This window comes from Geotrypetes seraphini, chromosome 3 (genome assembly GCF_902459505.1).
Source record: "Geotrypetes seraphini chromosome 3, aGeoSer1.1, whole genome shotgun sequence".
In the NCBI taxonomy this organism is placed as follows: Eukaryota; Metazoa; Chordata; class Amphibia; order Gymnophiona; family Dermophiidae; genus Geotrypetes; species Geotrypetes seraphini.
The window spans coordinates 197,335,247-197,356,573 of record NC_047086.1 but is presented as its reverse complement, the minus strand read 5'-3'; the positions used below and the strand labels follow the sequence as shown (position 1 = coordinate 197,356,573).

Genomic DNA, 21,327 nt, shown 5'->3' with positions numbered 1-21,327 from the left:
GGAGTACTCATCCAGGAAGATATGAAAGCTGCCAATCAGGTGGAGAAAGCTTCAGCAAAGGCTAGACAAATGCTGGGTTGCATCAGAAGGAGCTTTATCAGCTGAAAGCCTGAAGTCAAACTGCCGTTATACAGATCCATGGTGCGACCGTACCTGGAGTACTGTGTCCAGTTTTGGAGGCCTCATTATCAAATGGATGTGAAGAGAATGGAGTCGATCCAGAGAATGGCCACTAGGATGGTCTCGGGACTTAAAGATCTCCCATATGAAGAACGTCTGAGCAGACTGTGCTTATATTCTCTCGAAGAGCGCAGAGATAGGGGGGACATGATAGAAACATTCAAATACATCACGGGCCGCATTGAAGTGGAGGAAGAAATCTTTTTTCTTAAGGGTCCCACGGCGATAAGAGGGCATCCGCTAAAACTTAAGGGGGGAAGATTTCATGGTGACACCAGGAAGTACTTCTTCACCGAAAGGGTGATTGATCGATGAAATGGTCTTCCACGCCAGGTGGTCGAAGCCAGTAGCGTGCTCGACTTCAAGAGACGATGGGACAAACAGGTGGGGTTGCTACAGAGTAATGCTTAAAAGATGGATTCTCAAGGGAGGGAGGATTCTTGAGTGGGCAGACTTGTTGGGTCGCCGGCCCTTTTCTGCCGTCATACTCTGTTTCTATGTTTCTATATAAAAAGGTGGAGTTGGTCCAGAGGAAGGCTACTAAAATAGTGTATGGTCTTCGTGATAGGCGTATGGGGACAGATTTAAAGATCTCAATCTGTATATTTTGGAGGAAAGATGGGTGAGGGGAGATATGATAGTCGTTTAAATACCTATGTAATATAAATGTGCATGAGTCGAGTCTCTTTCATTTGAAAGGAAGCTACAATGAGAGGGCATAGGATGAAGTTAATAATAATAACAGTTTATATACCGCAATATCGTGAAGTTCTATGCGGTTTACAAAAGATTAAGCAAAGGTACAAATTGACTGACTTCAAGAGGGGAAGAGGAAAGAGAAGTAATTAGACAGGAAATTCATTGTTGAGGAGAAAAGTGATCAAAAGGACAGTAGGTCGCTATTGAGAGGAAAGAGATAAGTGGATCAGTTGTCAAGATGTTTTAGGAACAGGTGTGTTTTTAGACGTTTCCTAAATTCCTCATAAGTAGAGGGCGAAAGTAATTGTTCTAGGTCTTTACCCCATGATGCTGCTTGGTATGAGAGAAGGAATTCATGGTGTTTTTTCAGTTTGCAACCTCTCACTGGGGGGGAAACGAAGTTGGAATGTGAACTTCTCTTGTGTCTGTTGGTTGAGAAGGAGAAAAGGTCAGTAATGTATTTGGGGGCAAGTCCGTGTAATGCTTTAAAGCAGAAACAGGCAAATTTGAACTTTACGCGTGCCTTCATCGGCAGCCAATGTAGCTGCCGGTAGTAGGGTGTCACATGGTCAAATTTTTTTAGTCCAAAGATTAGTCTGACTGCCGCATTCTGCAACAGTTGTAGGCGTCGCATATTTTTTTGGGAAATTGCCAAATAGGCGATGTTACAGTAGTCAAGCAGGCTTAGTACAAGGGATTGGACTAGGATTCTAAAAACCGATGTAACAAAATAAGCTTTAAGGGATCTGAGTTTCCAGAGAGTGAAAAATCCCTTTCTGATTAAGGAATCTACTTGGTCTTTCATGGTTAGGCATTGATCCAGAGTTACACCTAGTATCTTTATGGAGGGCTGGATAGGGTAACTAAGGTTATTGATACAGAGGGGTGATTTAATGTTAAGTGGATGTGGTGAAGCAATGAAAAAAGTCATTTTATCTGAATTAAGTTTGAGCCTAAAGTTTGTCATCCATTGTTCCATCATGTTTATAGCTTCTGAAGCTTTGGGAATAGTTTCGGAGACAGAATTGGTGAATGAGATGATAATCGTAAAATCATCTGCATAACTAAATAGTTTTATAGGCTCAGGAGTAATCTGAGGAAATACTTTTTTATGGAAAGGGTGGTAGATGGTAGGGTAGGAACAGTCTCCCGGAAGAGAAAAAGATATGGTTACTGTAGATGGGCAGACTAGATGGGCCATTAGGCCTTTATCTGCTATCAAGTTTCTTTGTTTCATGTTCTCTTGATTGTGTGTCAACATATGTCCACGTAAATTGGACACTTTTTATCAAATCCAGTCTTGCCCTGGCTTTGACAGACCACAGTTCATAGAATCCACCTTGAAGAGAGCAAACAGTTTCAGAACTTATGCCAGTACTCCTCCTGAGAGAAAAAGCAGAACTCTGGATAAGTTTGGAAGCAGAGTGTTCCAGGGCTGTGTGTTGATGGATAGCATTTTAAATAACTTTTTTTACATATCGTTTTATATGAAATCTCTCATCCAAAATATGTCCCTTTATGACCAATATATACCATGGAGTATCTGTATTCTTACCAGCATCTAATGAATGATCTCCTAGAAACCAGAAAGTATATGATGCGCTCTACATTTGATGCTTTTGATGTTACCTCTAGAACCCCTTCAGTCTCGATTGCTATACAAAGACAAGCTAAGAATCTCTAATCTAGACGCCAACGTTCAAGACCGTCTCTCTCTAACATATCCTGTACAGGTGATGATTTGTTTGTAGACCATATAGAGGAGGCCACACAGAAAATCAAGAGTCATGCTTTCTGCATGGCTACCTTGTCCTCTTCAAAATCTCAGCAGTCTCAACCGCCACAGAGATACTCAAACACCTCCATGCACTCCACTTACTATTCGAGACACAGGTACTGCCAGCCTTCAACGTCCACTCGGCCAGCAACTCAAGACACCACAGATAATAGAGGCAGCAGAAAACTTCTGCACCACCTTGGTTCAAACAGCAGCAATCTTTTTGACTCCCTCCTAGAGAACATGGTCAGTGTTTCTCAACCTTTGCCTCAGACTCTACCCATAGGAGGTCGATTTACCCATTGCCATCATCGCTGGTCCCTAATAACATTGGATCATTGGATCTTTCAGGTGGTTAGTCAGGGCTATGCCAAACGCCCTCTAAGACAGTCTCTTTTCAACTCCCAGCAAAGGAACCTCCTTCACCAGGAGTTCTCTGCACTCTCCTCAATGTCATACAACAAGTTATCCCAGGACAAGCAGGCATGATATTCTCACATGTGGGTGACGTCATCTACGGAGCCCCAGCGCGGACAGCTTTTCAAGCAAACTTGCTAGAAGTTTCAAGTTTGCACACTGCACCACGCATGTGCTAGCCTTCTTGCCACTAGAGGGCGCATCCCCACCTCGTGGTCCTCAGTTCTTTTTCATCCGCGGAGCCAGAAGCCCTGTGGAGAAATTGTGCTAAATTTGCCTTCTGTCGCCGCGGCTGTGTGGGGTTTTTCGCACGGTCGCTGCGTTTTTTCGTCTCTTTTTGCTTTGTTTCTTTCTTTTTCAAAAAAAAAAAAAAAAAACTTCGTATTCGTTACTACCGGGGGCTCCCGGTAGCCGTGGCCGAGGAACCTCGCTTGTTCCCGGCTCGCTTGTGGGCCCATGTCCCGGCCCGTAACGGGCTTTAAAAAGTGCAGGCGCTGTGAAAGACTCCTTTCTATTACTGACCCGCACAGGTGCTGTTTGCGGTGTTTGGGGCCCCAACACCCGACGGCATCCTGCGATAAGTGTGCCACCTTTCAGAAGCGGGCACTTAAACGCCGAAAGGCCCGCATGGCGGAACTTTTCTCTGTGGAGTCCCCGCCGGGGAAGGCCTCGAGTTCGGCCTCGGCTTCGGCCCCGGCCTTGACCTCGGCCTCGACATCGGCCTCGGCCTCAGCTTCGGGACCGTCGGCGTCGCCTCGGGCCTCGGTGCCTTCGAAGCAGCTGCCCTCTTCCAAGGCCTCGGGTAAGTCTCCGCTTCCCTCCTCAGCTCCATCTAAGAAGCCATCCTCGGGCTCGTCGGCGGGTGGGTCCGCCTCAGTGAAGCCCAAGTTGCCATCGTCCGCTGCCCCGAGGGAATACTCGAGACCGAGGTCGCCCTCTGAGGAGCAGCGGCAGGTCTTGCCGCAGGGGATGTCAATCCCCGTGTTCCAGGAATTGCTCCGGGCGTTGATCGCCTCGGAGCTCACCGGGGCCATTGACCAGCTGCACCAGGCTTCGGCCTCGGCAGCTTCGGCCTCGGAGGCTTCGGCCCCGGTGGCCCCGCAGTTGGCGACCTCGGTCTCGGGTACCGGGGCCTTGGCTCCCGAGGCGCCCACGGCCTCGACCTCGGTGGTTCCCTCGGACCCGGCTTCGCGAGATCCGCCGGAGCGTAGTGTGCGGCCGAAGGACAAGGGGCGCCGAGTACGAAGACTTTCGTCCTCGTCCTCGGGGTCCTCGAGGGGTTCGTCTCCCTCGGGCAGGTCTCGAGCGAGGCGCAAGCCGAGGAAGGCTAAGAGGTCTCGGACCTCGCCTCGGCGGCGTGGTCGCTCGTCACCGGCCAGGGGCGGGGCCTTGCAAGTTCGGGATTTGCGGGTTGATAACCCCATTTTGTTCCGGTCTCCGGCCAGGGAGAGCTCTCGGGCTTCCTCGCCCGGGCCGAAGGGGCGGACCTCGGTGCCTCGGACCCCGGGGGGATCCCCGAGGGGTTCCTCCAGGCGCACCCGGTCTCCGACTCCGTCGAGGTCGCAGGACTGTGTCTCTTTGGGGTCGGGGTCGGGTAGGGAGCCCAGATACTCCAACCAGGCCTCTCCCTTCGGCTCTGCCGGGAAGTCTCGGTCTCCCTCTCCTCCTGCTAAACCCTCGTCCTTTACGAGGTTTGTGCAGGATATGGCTGCGGCTTTGGGTGTTGACTTGTCGGAAGGGTCCACTTACACCAAGGAGTTTTTGGAGGAGCAGGATCTCCCTGCCCCCCCCAGGGAGTCGCCGCGCCTTCCAATTAACAAGGTCCTCTGTCAGACCTTTCTGAGGAATCTTGAGGCTCCATTGACGGTCGCTGTGGTCCCCGCCAAAATGGAGTCTAAGTATCGCACCCTTCCCATCAAAGGGTTTGAGAAGGGCCAACTTTCCCACACTTCGCTTCTGGTGGAATCGGCAGTCAAAAAATCTCAGCCTTCCCGGGTCTCGGCGACGGTCCCGCCTAGTAGGGAGGGCCGGACCCTTGACAAATTTGGGCGCCGTCTCTATGCGAACTCTCTGATGGCGACCAGGGTCCTGAACTACGCCTTCTCGTACTCTTCCTTCCTCCGTACGATGGTGAAGGACCTCCCCTCCTTTCGGGAGGTGATGCCTGAGTCGCATAGGGACCGGTTCGCCACCTTTAGTTCCAACCTGACCCAGCTGCGCCTCTATTTATTCCACGCGATTTATGATGCATTTGAACTCGCCTCGAGGGTCTCAGCCTGTGCAGTGGCCATGCGCCGGCTGGCGTGGCTCCGTACCCTCGAAATGGAGGCCAATTTGCAGGAACGCCTGGCTAATTTGCCTTGCGTTGGCGTGGAATTGTTTGATGACACTTTGGATGCGGCGACGGAGCGACTTTCCAAACAGGAACGCTCTTTGGCCTCTCTGGTGAAGCCGAAGCCTAAGGCGCCTGCTCAGCGCCCCTTCAGGCAGCCTCCGAGGAGATACCCTCAGAAGGCCACACCGGCCTTCTCCAGACCGCCCCCTCGAAGACAGCCCCAGCAGAGTAGAGGCGGCCCCTCTAAACCTGCCGCGCAGGGGGCCGCCAAGGCCGCGCCGTCCTTTTGACGGGATAGGCGGTTGGGGGCGGGCCCCCACCGCAATATCGAGCCACCCCCTCCCCATCGGGGGTCGGCTGACGGCCTTTGCCGGGGCCTGGTCGGTGATCACGTCGGACGCCTGGGTGCTCGGGATAATCTCAGACGGCTATTCGTTGAACTTCTCCTGTCCGCCTCCGGACTTGCCCCCCGGGGCTTGCCCTCCCAATCGGAACCAGCTGCCCCTTCTCCTGGAGGAGGCCAGGGCCTTGTTGAGCCTCAGGGCGGTCGAGGTGGTGCCTCGCGATCAGATGGGCCTGGGATTTTACTCCCGTTACTTTTTGGTCCCAAAAAAGACCGGGGACTTACGCCCCATTTTGGACCTCCGGAAGCTCAACAAGTTCCTGGTCCGAGAGAAGTTCCGTATGTTATCGCTCCCGGTTCTCTATCCTCTTTTGGAGGAGGGGGATTGGATGTGCTCCCTGGACTTGAAGGAAGCTTACACCCATGTTCCGGTGCATCCCGCTTGCCGCAGGTTTTTGCGGTTCCAGGTCGGGGATTTGCACCTGCAGTATCGGGTTCTTCCCTTCGGGCTGGCATCCTCCCCTCGGGTATTCACCAAGTGTATGGTGGTGGTGGCGGCGGCCCTGCGCTCGCGGGGTCTACAGGTCTTTCCCTATCTGGACGATTGGCTGATCAAAGCCCCGTCCAGGGAGGGGGTTATCTTAGCGACCCGACAGACTATCAGTCTTTTACAGGGCCTGGGGTTCGAAGTGAACTTCCCCAAATCTCAATTGCGTCCGGCGCAGTCTCTCCAGTTCATTGGAGCCGTGCTGGACACGGTTCGCCTTCGCGCTTTTCTCCCCCCGCCCCGGCGGGAGACTCTGCTTCGGTGGAGTCGGCATTGTCGAGGGCAGTCGCAGGTGTCGGCCCAGCACATGATGGTTTTGCTGGGTCACATGGCGTCGACGGTTCACGTCACGCCGTTCGCTCGCTTATACCTGAGAATCGCGCAATGGACTCTGTCGTCGCAGTGGCGCCAGGATCGCGATCCGGTGTCTTCCCGGATATCAGTAACTCCTTGTTTACGTCGATCGCTCCGTTGGTGGACCGACTCTTCCAATTTGTCAGGGGGTTTGCTGTTTCGCGTTCCTCCTCACACCAAGGTCTTGACGACGGACTCTTCCGAGTACGCGTGGGGAGCGCACCTGGACGGTCTGAGGACGCAGGCTCTGTGGTCGGCCGAGGACCGTCGGTGCCACATCAATGTGCTGGAGCTTCGCGCCATTTTTCTGGCGGCGCGAGCTTTTGTCCACCTGCTGCACGACCAGGTAGTACTCGTGCGGACGGACAATCAGGTAGCGATGTACTATGTCAACAAGCAGGGGGGTACGGGCTCTTGGCCTCTATGCCAGGAGGCTCTCCGTCTTTGGGACTGGGCAATTTCCCAGAATATCTTTCTGCGGGCGGTCTACATTCAGGGAGAACAGAACCAGCTTGCAGACAAACTCAGTCGTCTTCTCCAGCCGCACGAATGGTCTCTGAACTCCCGAGTACTTCGCGAGGTTTTCGACCGCTGGGGAACTCCTCAAGTGGATCTGTTTGCCTCTCCGGAGACTCGCAAGTTACCCCTCTATTGCTCTCGGATCTACTCTCCGGATCGTCTCGAAGCGGATGCCTTCCTCCTCGAATGGGAGGGGAGGTTCCTTTATGCGTTTCCACCGTTCCCTCTGATTTTGAGAACGCTGGTTCATCTCAGATCGGCCGGAGCCTCCATGATCCTCATTGCACCTCGGTGGCCAAGGCAGCCCTGGTTCTCCCTACTTCTTCAACTCAGTACCAGGGAACCTCTACTTCTACCGGTGTTTCCCTCTCTGCTGTCTCAGAGTCGGGGTTCGCTGTTGCATCCCAATCTTCAGTCTTTACATCTGACTGCTTGGTTTCTCTCCCTCTGACTTCGGTTCCGGTGTCTCGGGCCGTGAGGGACGTTTTGGAGGCCTCGCGTAAGGTCTCGACTCGGCTTTGCTATACTCAGAAATGGACCAGGTTTTCTTCCTGGTGTTCTTTGAATAGTCTGCAACCAGATTCGGTGCCTGTGGCTTCGCTTCTGGAATATCTTTTGCATTTGTCTGAGTCTGGCCTGAAAACGACTTCCATTCGGGTGCATCTCAGTGCCATTGCAGCATTCCATCGGCATCTTGAGGGTCGTTCTCTCTCTCTTCATCCTCTGGTGACACGTTTCATGAAGGGGCTAGTGAATATCCATCCTCCTCTGAAACCTCCTCCGGTGGTGTGGGATCTTAATGTGGTCTTGGCTCAGCTTATGAAGCCTCCCTTTGAACCCATCGACAAGTCGCATCTTAAGTTTCTTACTTGGAAAGTAGTCTTTTTGATTGCACTCACATCTGCTCGTCGAATCAGTGAGTTACAGTCCTTGGTTGCGGATCCTCCTTTCACGGTCTTTCATCATGATAAGGTGGTTCTCCGCACCCATCCCAAATTTTTACCTAAAGTTGTGTCTGATTTCCACCTCAATCAGTCTATTGTCCTTCCGGTGTTTTTTCCGAAGCCCCATTCTCATCCTGGTGAGGCGGCGCTTCATACCCTTGATTGTAAGAGGGCGTTGGCCTTTTATCTCCAACGCTCCAAGTCTTATCGGAAGGTTCCTCAATTATTTTTGTCCTTTGATCCTAATCGTTTGGGACACCCGGTTTCGAAGCGCACCTTGTCCAACTGGTTAGCTGCTTGCATTTCTTTTTGCTACGCTCAGGCTGGTCTCCCGCTTGCGGGTCGCGTTACGGGTCATAAAGTCCGGGCGATGGCAGCTTCTGTGGCTTTCCTCCGATCTACACCTATGGAGGACATTTGTAAGGCTGCCACTTGGTCTTCGGTTCATACGTTCACCTCTCACTACTGTCTGGATACTTTGTCCAGAAGCGACGGCCGGTTTGGCCAGTCGGTGTTACGTAACCTGTTTTCATAATTTGCCATCCTCCCACCTGCCCTTTTTTGGTTGGCTTGGAGGTCACCCACATGTGAGAATATCATGCCTGCTTGTCCTGGGATAAAGCACAGTTACTTACCGTAACAGGTGTTATCCAGGGACAGCAGGCATATATTCTCACAACCCGCCCACCTCCCCGGGGATGGCTTTCTTTGCTATGTTATGGAACTGAGGACCACGAGGTGGGGATGCGCCCTCTAGTGGCAAGAAGGCTAGCACATGCGTGGTGCAGTGTGCAAACTTGAAACTTCTAGCAAGTTTGCTTGAAAAGCTGTCCGCGCTGGGGCTCCGTAGATGACGTCACCCACATGTGAGAATATATGCCTGCTGTCCCTGGATAACACCTGTTACGGTAAGTAACTGTGCTTTCTCTGCAGGAGAGAGGCTGAGGGTTCTACTCCAAATATTTCCTCATACCGAAAGACCAGAGGTATCCATCCAATTCTAGACCTCCGAGCTCTCAACAAATACTTGAAGGAGATGTTTTGCATAGTGTGTCTGGGAACCTTATTACCACTATTAGAGAAGAATGACTGGCTCTGCTTTCTAGACCTCAAAAAAAGCATGCACCCATATTTCCAAGCTACCTGCTCACAGGAAATACCGCCGTTTTTGAGTAGGAACACGCTACTTTCAGTACAAAGTGCTTCCATTTGGTCTGGCATCTGCACCCAGATTATTCACAAGGGCCCAGATTCTCTAAAAGTGCGTCCCGATTTTAGGCAGCTGTAGGCGTCTTACAGCTGTCTAATCAGCCAATCGGGATAATAATAATAATAATAACTTTATTCTTGTATCCCGCAATACCATGGAAGTTCAATGCGGTTAACAATAGAAGAGACTGTACATTTACAGCGATGATACATATTACAGTGTTATTACATTTACAAAGATGTTACATAAATAGCAGTAATAAAAAGGCATATACTAAAGAAGAGACTGTACGTATACAGCGATGTTCCATGTTAAAGCGGTGGTACATTTACAGTGATGTTAAATATGAGGCTATGAAAAGGCAGGGCAATTAGATAAAACAGAGCTTGAGAAAGAGAGGCCATAGTGGCTTGGGAGGGGGGCGTAGTCAGAGGGAATGGAGGCATGTCGAGGTCAGGAGGGTGCAGGGAAGGGGGGAAGGCAGCGTTAGCGGAATTTGTCGAAGAGGTAGGTTTTTAGTGACTTCCTGAACAGGTGGTAGGGTGGAGAGTTGGAGATGAGGGCGGTAAGGCAATTGTTCCATTTGCCCGCTTGGAATGCTAGGGTTCTATCAGTGAATCTCTTGTAGAGGCAGCCTTTTAGGGAGGGAAAGGTGAATAGGTGGGCGTTTCGTGTGCGAGAGGGGCCTGCTATTTCAAGGTGCTCAGACAAGTAGATTGGGGAAGATCCTGTTAGAGTTTTGAAACAGAGGCAGGCGAACTTAAAGATGATCCTTGCCTCTACTGGGAGCCAATGGAGTTTGGTGTAGTAGGGGCTAACATGGTCGTATTTTTTGAGATCATAGATGAGGCGGACGGCCGCATTTTGGACTGTTCTAAGACGTTTGATGGTATTTTTATAGGATCCCAGGTAAATAATGTTGCAGTAGTCTAATATGCTTAATACCAGAGATTGGACGAGTAGACGGAAGGCTTGGTGGTCGAAGTAACGTTTGATGGTGCGCAGTTTCCAGAGGGTACAGAAACATTTTTTCACCTGGGCACTGGTATGGTCATCGAAGGTTAGGGTGCGGTCCAGGATAACTCCAAGGATTTTTATGGTGGGTAAAATAGGGTAATCTAGCCCATTCAATCTGAGGGAAGTGTTTGTTAATTTGTGGTTGGGACTCGCTAGGAAGATTTTGGTTTTTTCAGAGTTCAATTTTAATTTGAGTTTTGAGGTCCACAGTTCTAACTTGGTGAGGATAGATGCGATGAGTTTTTCCGTTTCTAGAGTGAGTGAGGTAATGGGAACAATGATGGTGATGTCATCTGCATATATGAACGATTTTAGGTTAGAGTTTGCTAGGCTTCGTGCCAGAGGGGTCAAGTAAATATTGAATAGGGAGGGGGATAGGGGAGAGCCTTGTGGGACTCCACAAGGGTTACGCCAGTGGTGGGAGAAGGCTCCATTACTGTGGACCTGGTAGGTACGGTTGGTTAGGAAGCCTGTGAACCAATCTATTACCTGACCGGAGATGCCGATGGAGTCAAGGCAGTTCAGCATAATGTCGTGGTCGACCAGGTCGAAGGCACTACTCAAATCGAATTGAAGTATCAGGGCGCTTTTACCCAGTGAGAACAGGTGGAGGAGGTAATTTGTCAGGGCAGCTAGGACGGTTTCGGTGCTATGATTTGGGCGGAAACCGGACTGGGAGTCATGAAGAATATTGTACTTGTCGAGGTAATTCGTAAGGTTGTTGTTGACAAGACCTTCCATGAGTTTTTGGAAGAGTGGTATGTTGGCGATGGGTCTGTAGTTGGTGATGGAAGAGATTGGCTCCTTGGGTTGTTTAGGGATAGGGGAAATGAGGATGTGGCCAAGTTCGGATGGGAAGTGTCCAGTGGACAGGCATAGAGATACCCAATTGAAGAGTTCTGCTTTGAATGATGGGGGGGCGCATTTCATGATGGTGGGAGGACAAGTGTCTAATAGGCAGTTGGAATTGGCGTATTTAGAATAAAGTTCGAGGAATAGATTCCAGTCAGGATTTACAAAGGAGGTCCAGGACATGTCGGCTATTGAACCTTCTGTGTCTGCTGCGCGTAGGTTGAGTGGGGGATCGGGGCTGTGAGCTGAAAGAGACAGTTTTAGAGTGTGGATTTTGTTCGCGAAGTGGTCGGCTAGAGTGATTGCGGAGGGAGGTCGGTCGGAGGTGGGGCGTTTGTGAGAGTCTATGTCGAATAGAGAGTTAACTAGTCTAAAAAGTGCTTTGCTGTTTAGAGAAGGGGAGTTTATTAGTTGGGAGTAGTGTTTACTGCGCTTATCGATGATCTGTTTTTTGTATTCTTTGACTTTCAGTCGCCAGGTAAGTCTGTCTAAATCAGTCCCTGATTTACGCCAGATTCTTTCATGTTTCCGGACTTCTCGTTTTATGGGATGCACGTTTTTAAAAAAAAAATGCTCCCCAGGCAGGCCTGAAGGCGCCTCCGGGAGCCTAGGGAGACCCGCAAGATGCCTAAGCTCGTCTAAGGGCCTTAGGCGGGCCTTAGGCTGAACCTAGGCGGCCCTACGCGTCTCCCTAGTAGATGAGAAGCTTAAAAATGTAGGCCAGCAAAATGCTGGTCTACATTGTAAGTAAACGCGGCCGCTATACTTATCGCGGCAAGGGATCTCTCTGCCGCTATAAGTATAGCGGGCCGTGGCCCCTGACCGATCACTGGCAGGAGGGTGCCCAAACCCTCCTGCCCGAAGACGCACCCCCCTCCCCGACACTACCAACCGCCCCCCCCTGACATTACCGATCTCCCCCCCCCCCCGACAATATCGGTCGCTGGCAGGAGGGTGCCCAATCCCTCCTGCCCAAAGACGCACACCCCCCCCCCCCGGCGCTAACAACCCCCACTCCACCAAACCTGTTCTTACAGATGGGTCTTGCACGTCGAACAAGCAGGCACGCCTCGTCGAAATGAGGCGGGCCCGCCCCTTCCCGGCCCATCCCGCCGAAGCCTAAGGCCTGATTGGCCCAGGCTCTAGAAGCCTGGACCAATCAGGCCTTAGGCATAGCGGGTCCGCCCATCCCCACTTAATCTAAGGCTCATCCTTCCAAGACTACATTTTCACCCCACACATTGGTCTATAAACGTGTTCTTTCTTATTACTTAGATCACACCAAACCTCACAGAACTTCCACTCAACTGTTCTGCTCTTTTAATCTAACAGACTTGGTGCTCCTGTCACCAAGAGAACCATCTGAACATGGCTGGTAGACTGTATCTTTTTTTGGTATGCTTGGACTGGGCTGATGTTTAAAAGCCACACCATGACACAACAAAATTTTAGCAATGGCAACTTCAGTAGCTTATCTACATTTCACTCCCATTGAGGACATCTTTAAAGCATCCATCTGGTCCTTGGTTCATACCTTCACATCCAATTATTGTTTGGACAGTCATTCCAGATGGAATAGTCTGTTTTACCAAGCAGTTCTACAAAATTTATTCTCCACTTAGATGCCAATTTCCCTTCAACCCTTTTGGTTTCACCAGGCTCATGGTAGATGTCAGTAACTGTCTTCTCAGAGGAATGATCCTGGCAGCTTGGGAGTCCCACATGTGAGAATATACTGCCTGCTTGTCTTTAGATAAAGCATAGTTACTTACCTGTAGCAGGTGTTATCCAATGGCAGCAGGCAGATTTTCTCACAACCCTCCATCCTCCTCTAGTTGGCTTCTTAACTTTGTTATTGAACTGATGGCCCTGCAAGAATGTTGGGCAGAAAGGCACATGCATGCAGTGGGGGTAGTCTTGAAGTTTTTAAGGGACTGACAGTACACTTTTTGACTGTCCATGCCGGGGTACCATGGATGACATCACCCGCATGTGAGAGTATCTTCTTGCTGTCCTTGGATAATACCTGCTATAGATAATTAACTATGCTATACTGCCTGTGGTCTGCTGTGGAGATCTTCCTCTTATTTCCCCCCCCCCCACCAAGGACCTGTTTTGCAGGAGGTGGGATAGGACAGAGAGAGATGGAGAGTGCTGTAGACCAGATTGATTACAGGCAGCTTATGAGTATTGTTAATTCTAGTGTAATGTATGTATTGGTCATGAACGCTAGGGTCTTTTATCTTAACTAGCAAGTTGCTTGCAGAAAGCTGACGATCATGTTTTGAATTCCACCTCTTTCCCAGGGAACTACTCCTGCCTCCTCAGTTTGTTTTCTGCAAGAAAATTGCTCAGAAGTGTTTTTGATCTGTTTTGCAGTTTTATTATTTTTTTTCTCAATGTTGTTTGGCTGCTCGGTGCCTGGAGGTTCCTACTTGGAACAAGAGAAAGACTCGCATGGCTGCTGCTAGCAGGATCAGCCTTTAGGGACACCTAGCTAGCAAGCCTGCTTTTATTTTATTTTTTTTAGCTCAGGTGCCAATGCGAGCAGCTATTATCAGGAGATTGGGCGCATGGGAGATTTCGTTCATCAGACGCTGCAGGACCAAGCAGAGACCGACAATGTGGAAACTATGTGGTCGTACCTGAAATCATCCATACACGAAGCAACTAATCGCTACATAAAATCAGTAGATAAACGACAAAGAAACAACAAACCCCAATGGTTCACTGAAGAGATCTCGCACCTCATTAAGGAGAAGAAAAAAGCATTTCTTTCCTACAAACGTATGCAGAGAAGAGAAACTAAAGTAGAATATAAGACCAGATCTGCAGCGGTCAAAACAGCAGTTAGGGAGGCCAAACTTCGAGTGGAAGAAACTCTGGCAAAGAACATTAAAAAAGGGGACAAATCCTTCTTTAGGTATATCAGTGATAGGAAAAGGAACACAGATGGTATAGTACGCCTTAGACAACCGGACGGAAGCTACACGGTGGCGGATTCAGAAAAAGCAGAACTACTAAATGAATATTTCTGCTCAGTCTTCACCTGCGAAGCACCGGGACACGGACCACAGTTGATGATAAAACAAGACGTGGATGACCCGTTTCAGAATTTTGAGTTCACACCTGGGGACGTTTACAACGAACTGGCAAGGCTAAAGGTAAACAAGGCCATGGGACCGGACAATTTACACCCAAGAGTGCTCAGAGAATTGAGAGACGTTCTGGCAGGACCGTTGGCAGTGCTCTTCAATCTCTCACTAAGTACGGGGAAAGTTCCGTTAAACTGGAAAACAGCCAACGTCGTTCCTCTACATAAAAAGGTTTGCAAGGCTGAGGCTGCAAACTATAGACCGGTAAGCCTCACCTCAATAGTGTGTAAACTCATGGAAACACTAATTAAGTATAAATTAGATACGATCCTGAACGAGGGAAATCTCCGGGATCCCAGCCAACATGGATTCACCAAGGGTAGGTCATGCCAGTCAAATCTAATCAACTTCTTTGACTGGGTAACAAGAAGACTGGACTCAGGAGAGTCCTTGGACGTCGTGTACCTGGACTTCAGCAAAGCGTTCGACAGCGTCCCACACCGCAGGCTGCTGAACAAGATGAAATCGATGGGATTAGGAGAGACTCATGGGTTAAAGATTGGCTTAATGGCAGACTTCAGAGGGTGGTAGTTAACGGTACCCTCTCTAAAATGTCGGAGGTGACTAGCGGAGTGCCACAGGGTTCGGTCCTGGGCCCACTCCTCTTCAACATATTCATTGGGGATCTGACTCAAGGGCTTCAAGGCAAAGTAACCTTATTCGCTGATGACGCCAAACTATGCAATATAGTAAACGGCTATAATCTACAGGATGCTATGGAGCAAGACCTGCGTACTTTAGAAAGTTGGTCCTTGATATGGCAGCTGGGCTTTAACACCAAGAAATGTAAGGTCATGCATCTCGGTAACGGAAATCCTTGCAGAACTTACACCCTGAATGGAGAAACTTTAACCAGGACTACGGCAGAACGAGACTTAGGAGTAATCATCAGTGCTGACATGAAAGCAGCCACTCAAGTGGAGAAGGCTTCATCTAAAGCACGGCAGATGATAGGTTGTATCAAGAGAAGCTTCGTCAACAGGAAACCTGAAGTCATGATGCCATTCTACAGAGCCATGGTGAGACCTCATCTGGAGTACTGTGTGCTATTCTGGAGGCCACATTACCGTAAGGATGTGCTCAGAATTGAGTCGGTTCAGCGGATGGCCACCAGGATGGTCTCGGGGCTAAAGGGTCTCCCATACGAGGAAAGACTGAGCAAATTGCAGCTCTACACTCTTGAAGAGCGTAGGGAGAGGGGAGACATGATTGAGACATTTAAGTACATCACGGGACGGGTCGAGGTGGAAGATGATATCTTTCTTCTCAGGGGACCCTCGACCACAAGAGGACATCCGCTCAAACTCAGGGGAGGGAAGTTTCGTGGAGACGCCAGGAAGTACTTCTTCACGGAGAGAGTGATCGAGCATTGGAACAAGCTTCCAGTGCAGGTGGTCGAGGCACGCAGCATCCCAGACTTCAAGAACAAATGGGATACCCATGTGGGATCCCTATGAGGTCATGCCAAGGGATAGGGTCACTAGGACTTGAATGAGCGGGTCAGTAGAGTGACAGTATAATTACAATTATACTTAAGGGGTCAGAAGACTTAAGAGGGTGGGTAAATAGTGTGGGCAGACTTGATGGGCTATATGGCCCTTATCTGCCGTCATCTTTCTATGTTTCTATGCTATTTGGCTCCTTCCCGGCTAGGCCGGAACTAATAGTAGGCTGGCTATGAGGTGCACACCCCCTCCCCTTTTGCAGTGTGGTTTTCCGAGGGTTGAGGTTGTCTGACATCGATCCAGTTGGCAGACAAAGCTTCATTCAACGAATCTGTAAAGCAGAAATCTTCTCCATTGATGCCAGCTGAAATCCTATGCTGAAGCAGGCAGGCACCACATGACACAGTGAGTAAAGCTATTGTACTATTGTAGCCTATGGGTAAAATCTAGGGAGGGGGCCCTAGGTCCCCCACCTCAAAAAACTCCTTTACCTTCAGGGAGGTCTCTATGTGCCATTTGTGGCACAATTTTTTTGGTGGCGGCCATCTTGGATTTTAAATAATTTTTTTTTTTTTCCCTCTTGCCTCCATCTGCATCAAAACCTCTCGATTTTGCTCAAAATTGACTGGGATTGACTCCTCAGGCTTTTTACCCCTATATTATGTGAGAGAAAGAGATAATGGTTACTGCGGATGGGCAGACTAGATGGGCCATTTGACCTTTATCTGCTGTCATGTTTCTATGTTTCTATTATGCCAGAATTGTGCTTGTTGGCCGGCTGAGGAGCATCCATGTCCTGCATGTGACTGAGCATTCAGGGGAAGGGCAGGAGCCTTGGGCTTATTCTTCTCAGTCTTTCAGGTCTGGGGATCCACAAGGGAAGAGACACTTCCCAGGACTCTCTAATCTAATCTAATCTAAACCTTAAGTTTATATACCGCATCATCTCCATGAGAATGGAGCTTGACACGGTTTTCAAGAACTTAAAATAGTGGGTAGAGAAGAAGAAAAAGGATTACATGAACTTATGTGTAGAAGGGGGGGGGGGAGAAAGGGGGGAAGGATAGAGCTACAATTTGCTGAAAAGCCAGGTTTTCAGTTGTTTGCGGAATAACTGAAGGGAGCTCAGGTTCCGCAGCGGGGTGGTGAGGTCGTTCCAAAGACCTGTGATTTTGAAGAGAAGGGATTTTCCCAGTTTGCCTGAATAGTGGATGCCGCGTGGAGAGGGGAAGGCTAGTTTAAGCCTTTGGGCAGTTCTGGAGGAGTCGGGACTGGAGGAGTTGAAAGACAGTGGGATAAGAGGAGGCAGGATTCCGTGAATGATCTTGAAAGCCAGGCAGGAACATTTGAAATGGATTCTGGAGATTATTGGGAACCAATGAAGTTTGGCAAGGAGTGGGGAGGCATGGTCAGACTTGCGTTTTGAGAAGATCAGTTTGGCTGCAGTATTCTGGATTAGCTGGAGTCTTAGAATACTTTTTTTTGATAGATTTAAGTAGATGGCGTTGCAGTAATCTAATTTGGAGAGGATGATGGATTGGACAAGGATGGCAAAGTGTTGTTGGCTGAAGTAGGATCTAGCTTTCCTCAGCATGTGAAGGCTGAAAAAGCATGATTTTGCCAAGGAGTTGAGGTGGTCATTGAGGGAGAGAGAGGAATCGATAGTGAAACCAAGGACCTTGCATGAGAACTCGAGCTGTAGTGTATCGCCTGTGGGTAGTGTGAAAAGTGTGGGCAGGTGTTCGAATTTTGGGCCGAGCCAGAGTAGTTTTGTTTTAGATTTGTTTAGTTTCATCTGTACCGAGAGGGACCAGGCACGGAGTCTCATTATGCAAGCTGTAATGTTTTCGTTGAGGTTGGTGAGGTTCTGGTCAGTCTCAAGGAGGACAAGGATGTCATCTGCATAAGTGTAGATTGTTTCCAGGGGGGATAGTTGAAAGAGTTTCAGGGAGGACATGTAGATGTTAAAGAGAATAGGGGAAAGGGGTGATCCTTGAGGGACACCGCAAGATGGAGTCCAAGGAGTGGACATGGTGCCATGAGTTGTGTGCTAGAATAAAGATGGAGGTATCAGGGCCACCAGTCAGAAAGCGAAGGCTGAGTGGTAGTGTATACCTCCTACATTATGTAAATGCTTGTCATACACTTAAAAGATACAGAAGTCACTTTGAAATCAGTATACTGTAAGTAAATATTACCTAAAAAGTATCTACACAATCCTTAAATCAATTCCTAATATTTCAAACATGTCCACTCCAGTGTATAAGACAATAATTTATTCTGCATGCTGTCTTTCCCTTATCTTTGCATATTGTTACTCGCTGACTGTCCAGCTCTCTTCATTGTAAACTATTGTATTTATTGCCTCATTTTTAAGATTCTGCATTTTGTATTTCTTTTATCTCTGCATATTGTAATTCGCTGACTGTCCAGCCCTCTTCAATGTAAACCGCCTAGAAGTCTCACGACTATGGCGGTATAGAAGAATAAAGTTATTATTATTATTATTATTATTTGTGTTGACGGTGTAGTAACAGGAGCGTAAGAAGTTTGAGAACCACATTAGGACGGTGGAGTCGATCCCAATCTCGGAAAGTTGGTAAAGTAGTATGTCGTGATGGACGACATCAAAAGCAGCGGAAAGATCGAATTGTAGTAAGACAGCGAATTTGTTACGTGAGTGTAGTTGTTGTACCTTTGAAATTAGGGAAACTAGGAGGGATTCAGTGCTAAAGCAGGGTCTGAAGCCATGTTGGTAGGGGTGAAGAATGGAGAATCTCTCGAGATAGGAGGAGAACTGGGTAGCAACTATGGTTTCTAGAAGTTTGGTAAGTAGAGGGATATTTGCTATGGGACGGTAGTTTGATGGTAGGGAGGGGTCGAGATCGGCTTTTTTCAGAATAGGTGTCAAGGCAATGTGGCCCATTTTTGTGGAGAACAAGCCTGATAGTAGAGCAGAGTTAATGAGTCTCGTAAGGGAGGAGATGGCCTGTGCAGGAATGTTTTCATAAAGGTGGGATGGGAAAGGATCTAAGATGCATTTGCAGGATTTCAGTCTGAGGCAGAGTTTAGAGATCTGGGGTTCAGATATGGGTTCAAATGTCGTCCAGGATCTATCCGCTGGGATAGGGTTTGAGTCATTGGGAGGAAGAAAATTGTAAGAGACTGCTGAGGGGAAAGAGCTCCTTATGGTGGAAATCTTTTCATTGAAAAATTTGTCTAAGTCGTTTGCGGAAGGAGGGGAGAGGTGGAGTCGTTTTTTGAGGTGAAGTTTCGCCAGATGTAGAACAGAGTACTATTTTGATTTTTTGATCTGGTGATTTTATCTCCATAGAAATTCTTTCTTGCTTTTTTTAGTATTGTGTTATAGCACTTGATGTTGTCTCGCCAGGATTGTTTGTCTGAGGGGGATTTCGATTTTTTCCATTTCCGTTCCAGGGCTCGACAATTCTGTTTTAGTTCCCTGTGATATGGAAGGTACCAGGGGGCTTTGTGGGAGTGGGAGATAGATTTTGTAGATAAAGGGGCCAGAGCGTGGTAGGTAGTCCCGGAAAGGGTAACCCAATTATGCCAGTTGGATTCTGGGTCTGTGTGTTTAGGAGAAGGGGGAAGTTGGTTAAGAAATTGGGTCCAGAACAATTCGCTCGTGATTTTTTGCGGTAGGTGATAGATTTTGTGGGCCGGGGTGGAATACCTAGATGAGACATGAAGATGGGGAGGCAGAAAGAGCCTAGAAGGTGGTCAGACCACGGGACAAGGTCCCAGCGGGCCTCTTCGGCAGAAGTTTTGTGCTCAGTCAGGTCGAGGAAGCTGATGATGTCTAGTTTTATGTCCTTTATCATGGGTAGGTGTGGGTGGAGGAGTGGTGAAGCCAAGGGAGGTGAGGAAGTCTTTGAATTCAGTTGTGTTAATGCTGGTGTTATCGTCAAGGTGGAGGTTAATATCTCCTATGATCAGTAGTCTCTGGAATTTTAGGAAGACTCTTGTTATAGTCTCTAGGACAAGTTCAGAGGATTTATTCCAGGGGATAGGAGGGCGGTAGAGAAGCAAGAAGCCTAGTGGGCGGGGTTGGAGTTCATCTTTAACTGAAGCTAGTAAGAATTCTAGAGAGGTATGGCTGCCCTTTTCAAGGAGCTGAACATTGAAGAATGATTTGTAAAGCAGAGCCAGGCCTCCTCCTTTCCGGTTGATTCTGGGTGAGAAGAGGCCGTGGTAGCCAGGGGGGCAGAGTTCGTTTTGTGTGAAAGTATCGTATTTTCCGATCCATGATTCTGTGATGCACACGAAACCCGGATCGGAGTCATCGAGTAGGTCTTTTATTATTTGGGTCTTGTTGCGGACTGATCTGGCGTTACAGTAGAGTGTGGGGACCGGGGTGAGAGAGACAGAGGTGAGGTTGGGTAGATTGGCTGGCTTTAAGGAGGAGTGGTTTCTTCCTCTGTGTTTTTTGTTGTGATGAGTTCTAGTGTGTACTAGTGTGGGGATTCTGAGGCCTGGGCAGGTGTTTGAGACTGTGGAGTCGGGGGGGTCGGGGAGGTTGGGGGGAGAGATATTTGGCAGTGGGAAGTATTGGTGAAAGAGCAGAGAAGTAGAAGGAGGAGCCAGGAGGGTGGCTTCATGGTGGGAGCGAGGAGAGATAGTGAGAGAGGGTTTGGGCAGAGCTTGTCTCTGAAACTGTATTGGCCAAGAGCACTTGTGTGAAGGCCGCAGAGCCCAGGAGGACCGGCAGGGGGCCCCTGCCGAGTTTTGTGGGGCCCCCAGAATAAGGTTTCACCCCAGATTTGTGAGCTTTATGTAGAACTGCCGAAGGTCCTTGTGTGTGTTAGCAGAGCACCAATGGCAGTGGTATAGGGGTTCTCCCCTCAGCAGGCCCCTGACTAGATGAGGATGCAGACTCGGAATAGGAGATTGACTCATGGACTGGGAGGATAGCAAGTCCAATTCCATGCCACTTTTATCCCAGAATGAAGTCTCCCTGGCAGAGTCTGCTTTCGTGCAGGAGGACAGTGGTCAAGAGGTTTTGGCGACTCTGGATCAGGGTAAAGACTCCACAGTATGTCAGCTGTTCAGAGCTTTTTGCTTTTAAGCATTATTTCGTCCTTGTTGCAAGAGTTAAAGCTGGAAGTCCCATGAGCTTCCTCTAAGTTCTCAGTTATGAGCAGTTCTGTGGCTCTGACAACATTTTTTCCCCTCACATCTGGGCATCACTAAGCTGGTCACTGACCAGTGGGATTCCTTCGAGTGGCTAAAACTATGGCCAAGCCTTATCCAATGACACCAGATGACCAGCAGCTGTTTGATGAGCTGAAAGTGGGTTCTCTGGTGGCACAGGTCACTAAGTAACTTCCCTCTCTAGTGAAGGAGGGGTGGTGATGATGAAGGATCCTCAAGACCGTAAAGTGGACTTACTCCTCAAGCACCATGGTCCTAGGGATTAAAGCGACAGCTGCGTCCTCCTTTTTGGCACGTGCTTGTCACACTCACCTGTCTTGGTCTTCAGACCCAGTAGATGGGAAGATCCCCAGATGTTCCT

At 49.0% G+C, this 21,327-nt stretch overlaps 1 protein-coding gene and 1 non-coding gene across 6 annotated transcripts in view; both read left to right on the top strand.

The window, feature by feature from the left end:
* EIF4B (eukaryotic translation initiation factor 4B) overlaps positions 1–21,327 on the top strand; it is a 246,767-nt gene that overhangs the window by 41,031 nt on the left and 184,409 nt on the right. The window lies entirely within an intron of this gene.
* LOC117358350 lies at positions 17,819–17,920 on the top strand. The gene has a single exon (XR_004539045.1). It is a non-coding gene; the product is annotated as a small nucleolar RNA U109 (small nucleolar RNA).